At 46.2% G+C, this 5,534-nt stretch overlaps 1 long non-coding RNA gene across 1 annotated transcript; it reads left to right on the top strand.

Moving 5' to 3' along the window:
• Positions 1-1,574: 1,574 nt before the first annotated feature.
• LOC103657813 lies at positions 1,575-5,071 on the top strand. The gene is made up of 3 exons (XR_566973.2): positions 1,575-1,635; positions 2,376-2,431; positions 4,839-5,071. It is a non-coding gene; the product is annotated as an uncharacterized LOC103657813 (long non-coding RNA).
• Positions 5,072-5,534: the final 463 nt, after the last annotated feature.

The following is a 5,534-nucleotide window of genomic DNA, read 5'->3' on the forward strand; positions in this document are numbered from 1 at the left end:
TGCACACAGGGCTGCTGGGAGCCCGTGAGCCATCCTCCCCCCCAGCGGCCCCTGAGTCAGGCCTTCCTGCTCCTGCCCACCACAGGCCCCGCCAGGCCTGCCCCTGCCTCCAGGTCTCTGCGCTCCCTCTCCCTCTGCCTGGAGCTCCCGCCCATCCTCACAGGCCCCGAAGCTTCTGTCCCTGGGATCTCAGATGAAGTTCCCCTTCTCAGAGCCCTTCCGGTCCATTCCCTGTAATCTCATGCCCTCCCAGTCACCCTGCATCCTGCAACCCCATTGAATTGGTATCACCATCTCTGATCTTTTCATGTGTTCAGGGTCTGTCCTTCCCCCCCCCCCAGATTAGGAGTTCCCCCACTTATCTCTGTCGCTCCAGGGCCTGGAGCTTGGCGCGGAGTCCGCACCTGGTAAGTATTGTCGAATGAAACGAGTAAAAGAGCACTTAAGACAAGCTTGTCAGCCCCTACGTGACAAGTTTCCCCACGGTCCTTGCCGTCCTAGCAAGTGGTGCATGCCTGTCCCAGGGGGGTGGAGGGGTGCGGGGGAGCACTGTCTAAAGGAGAGATTGCAAACTGGTGGCCCACCGCAGTGTTTAATTTTTTTTTATTGTGGTAAAAAAACACACACACACATAACAGAAGATTCAACCATCTAGCCATTTCTCAGGGTGCAGTCGAATCATGTTAAATATATTCACATCGTTGTGCAACAGACCTCCAGAACGTTTTCTTCTTGCAAAACGAAAACTCTGTACACGTTAAACAACACCTCCCCGCCTCCCCCTCCCCCAGCCCCTGGCAGCCACCCTTCTACTTTCTGTTTCTGTGTGTTTGACTACTCTAGGGACCTCATATAATTGGAATCGTGCACTAGTTGTCTTTTCGTGGCTGGTTTATTTCGCTGAGGGTGTCCCTAAGGGTCATCCATGCTGTGGCAGGTGACACGGTTTCCTTCCTTGCGAAGGCTGAATACTGTTCCACTGTGTATGTGTGCACCCCACTTAGTGCCCGTTCGTCCTTGTGGACTCCTCTACCTTTCGGCTATTGTGAACAACGCCGTTATGAACATGGGTGTGCAAATATCTTTTCGAGACTCTGCTTTCAATTCTTTGGGGCATGTACCCAACGGGGCATTGCTGGATCTTTAGGGTAACGCTATTTTTCATTTTTTTAAAGAACAGACTATTTTCCATAGAGGCTGCACGACTTTACATTCTTACCAGCAGGGCAGAAGGGTTCCAATTTGTCTGCGTCCGTGCCGACTCTTGTAATTGTCTACTTTTTTATAGTAGACGTCTTCACGTATATGTGGTGATACCCCACTGTGGTTTTAATTTGCATTTGCCTAATGAATGATGTTGAGGATCTTTTCTTTTCTTTCTTTTTTAAAAAATATTTTCTTTCTTTCTTTCTTTCTTTCTTTCTTTCTTTCTCTCTCTCTCTCTCTCTCTCTCTTTTTCTTTCTGTCTGTCTTTCTTTCTCAAGCAGGATAAGGGCCAGAGGAAGAGGGAGAGAAAGAATCCCAAGCAGACTCCATGCTGAGCGCGGACCGGATGTGGGGCTCGATCTCATGACCCTGAGATCATGGCCTGAGCTGAAATCAAGAGCCGGATGTTCAACCAACTGAGCCGCCCAGGTGCCCCTGAACATCTTTTTTATGTGCATATTGGCCATTTGTGTGTTGTCTTTGGAGAAATGTCTATTCAAATTCTTTGCCCATTTAAAAAATCTAGTTTTCTGGTTTTTTGTTGTTGACTTGTAGGAGCCCCGTATATGTATCCTGAATATTAATGCCTTATCAGATATATGCTCCGCAGACATTTTCTCCCATTTTGTGAGTTGCCTTTTCACTCCATTGATTTTGTTCTTTGATGGGCAGAAGCTTGTAAGTTCGATGTGGTCCCATGTACTAAGCCTTTGGCATCATATCCAAGAAATCATCGTAAATCCAACATCCTGAAGCTTTTTCCCTGTTTGCTCGCCACCCTCCCCCCCCCCAAGGAATTTTATAGTTTTAGGTCTTCCATTTGATCTTAATCCATTTCTTTCTTTCCTTTTTTTTAGATTTTTATTTATTTATTTATTCGACAGAGAGAGAGAGAGACAGCCAGCGAGAGAGGGAACACAAGCAGGGGGAGTGGGAGAGGAAGAAGCAGGCTCATAGCGGAGGAGCCTGATGTGGGGCTCGATCCCACAATGCCGGGATCACGCCCTGAGCCGAAGGCAGACGCTCAACCGCTGTGCCACCCAGGCGCCCCTGATCTTAATCCATTTCTAAGTTCATTTTCACATATGGTGTTAAGTGAGGTTCCAGCTCATTTTCTTCTTTTTTTCGCATGTGGATATTTGGTTTTCCCAACACCATTTGTTGAAAAGGCTGTCCTTCTCCCAGCGAATGGTCTTGGCACCCTTGGTGGAAATCAAGTGACCAGGTATGTGATGGCTTATTTCTGGACTCACTATTCTATTCCTTTGGTCTGTATGTCTGTCTTTAGGCCAGTACCACACTCTTTTGAGCACTGTAGCTTTGTAGTAAGTTTTGAAATCAGGAAGTGGGAGACTTCTAACTTTCTTCTTTTTCAAGATTATTTTGGCTATTTGGGGTCCCTTGAGATTCCATATGAATTTAAGATGGATTTTTTTCCTATTTAATTTTTTTTTTTTTTTTTTTTTTTTTTTAGTAAGAGAGAGAGCTTGAGGGGTGCCTGGGGGGCTCAGTCGGTGAAGCAGCTGCCTTTGGCTCAGGTCATGATCTCAGGGTCCTGGGATCGAGCCCCCGTATCAGTCTCCCTCTTCATCAAGGAGTCTGCTTGTCCCTCTCCCTCTGCTCCTCCCCCTGCTTGTGCTCTCTCTCTCTCAAATAAATAAATAAAATCTTAAAAAAAAAAAAATAAAATCTTAAAAAAAAAGAGAGAGAGCGTGAGTGGGGTGGGGGGCAGAGGGAGGGGGCGAGAGAATCTTAAGCAGGCTCTATGCTCAGTGTGGAGCCCGACTCAGGGCTCCATCTCATGACCCTGAAATCATGACCTGAACTGAAATCAAGAGTCGGATGCTTAACTGACTGAGCAACCCAGGTGACCCTCTATTTAAAATTGTTAAAAAAAATTAGTCGCTCTATCAGTTAGAATTAAATTTGACTGTAGGTAACAGAGACCCGATTTTTGCTCAGGCAAAATAACAGTCTAATTCTCTTGGTGTTAAAAAAAAAAATACTGGAGGGAGGCGTCTGGCTGGCTTAGTCAGCGGAGCACGCAACTCTTGATCTCGGGGTTGTGAGTTCAAGCCCCATGTTGGGAGTAGAGATTCCTTAAAAATAAAATCTTAAAAAAAAAAAATACCGGACAGAGGGACCTGGGTCTGTACAAATTAGAAAAAGATGCTCCATTTCCCAGAGACTTTATGTCTGCTGGTCGGGAAGTTGTCGTCATTTGTTGATTTTGTTCAAATAAGAATAAGCGTATTCCAGAACATGGTCACAACAGACAGATCCGCAGAGTGAGCTGCGGGCCTGTGGGCAGAGCGCCTGTGACGTGGGCCGTACAGGGAGACGTGCCAGCGTCACACCTTGCCAGGGACCCGTTCCTTTCCATGGCTGCATGGTCTGCATTACGTAGATGTGCGTCCTCTAGTTCTCCAGGGATGGACATTTGATGGATTGATGGATCGATTGATTTTTTAAATTTATTTAAAAAATTTATTTAAATTCAATTAATTAGCATATGGACTATTATTAGTTCCTGAGGTAGAGGTCAGTGAGTCATCAGTCTTCTGTAACACCCAGTGCTCATTCCATCCCATCCCCCAGTGACCCCGACCCTCCACCCCCTCCCCAGGGATGGACATTTTAGATGGCTTCCAATAATTTACCCCTCCCCCCAAAAAAAGTTACAGTGAACAACCTCAGACATATGCCATTGAGCGTACGTGGGAGTATCTCTGTATAACGAATCCCTAGAAGTGGAAGCATTGGGTCAAAGTGAACAAGCATGTGTGATTTTGGTAGATATTGCCAAATTCCCCTTCGGGGGAGGGGGCCGGCTGACACCCCCACAAGCAATATCCGACAGCGCCTTTCTCCCCACATCCTTGCCAACTCAGAGCGCTCTTGAACTCTTAAACTTTTTGCCAAACTGTCAGGCATCTAGCTGCAGTTTTAATTTGCATTTCTCTTTTTCGTGAGGAAAAGGCCAGCATCTCTTTATGTGTTTAAAAGTCGTCTGTATTTTCTTTTCTGTGACCCGTTTGTATACATTGTCACTTTGGCGGGTAGTTTTTTTCTTGTTTATGTCTAGGAACACTTTACATATTAGGAAAATTGACTCTGTTATTTGAGGGAGCCAATATATTTTGCCGGTTTGTCACTTTCCCAGTTTGACCCTTTTTATAAAAACCAACCAACCAACCAACCAACCAACCAGAACGAACACGAAGACCTCCAAGTATGACATACACAGCAAATATCAGATCGGAAGCGGGCAGCTTGATAAATCTTCACAAAGCAAGCCCGCCTGTGTTACCTCTCGACTGCTGTTCATATCACTGGGGCTTTTGCTATGAGAAGTTTTTGTTGGTTTGTTTGTTTTATTTTTATGTAGTGGTTTATTGTTTTCATTTAAATCTTTAATGTAATTGATCCTTGCTGTAAGGTGTGAGGTACGGAGCAGCCTTTTACTTATTTATTTATTTCAGGTGGCAAAACCTTGTCCCAATGCCATGTAGTGAATAGTCCGTATTTTCTTTCTTCATCCGAAATGGGGCTGCATCCTTAACATTCCCCTGGCCTGTTTTCGGATTTTCTGCTCCCTTCCATAACATCTGTCTCTTCACGGGCCGTTTCAGCTGGTGAGCTCTGATTTGGACAATCCTTCTGGCTGTTTTCCTCGGAAGCTGTGGTCGTTAGCAGCTTGGACCCTTGAGCCCTCAGTTCGAATTACTGACTCCAGCAGCAAGTGACTTCAACTCTCTGCCTCAGTTTCTTCATCTGTAAGGTGGGGATGATAATACTTCCTACCTCCTGGGGTGGTTGAGAGGGTTATGTAAAGTGCCTAGAACAGTGTCTGCTATATAATCCATCCTAAGTGTTAACCATTTATTTTTATTATTTAAAGCCATTTTAAAAAATATTTTTTTATTTTACTTTTCTTTGGGGGGGCTGGAGGCGTAGAGGGAGAGGGAGAGAGAGAATCTTAAGCAGGCTCCACGCCCAGCACAGAGCTCCATCTCACGACCCTGAGACCATGACCTGAGCCAAAATCAGGGGTCGGGTGCTTAACTGACTGAGCCGCCCAGGTGCCCCTTATTTTATTTTTGTTTAAGTAAGCTCTGGGCCCAACATGGGGCTTGAACTCATTCACAACCCTGAGATCAAGAGTCGTGGCTCCACTGACTGAGTCAGGCAGGAGCTCCCAAGGCCGTTTGGAATCCTTCCCACGCATGCAGGCCTGGCCGCCTCGAGCAGTCAGACTTCGGGTTCCCATGGGTGCAAGGGGCCTCCTCTTCCTCCCTCTTCCCCAGCCCAGCACGGCTGTGGCTGAT

Source organism: Ursus maritimus, unplaced genomic scaffold, assembly GCF_017311325.1.
Source record: "Ursus maritimus isolate PB19 unplaced genomic scaffold, ASM1731132v1 scaffold_2, whole genome shotgun sequence".
Lineage (NCBI taxonomy): Eukaryota > Metazoa > Chordata > Mammalia > Carnivora > Ursidae > Ursus > Ursus maritimus.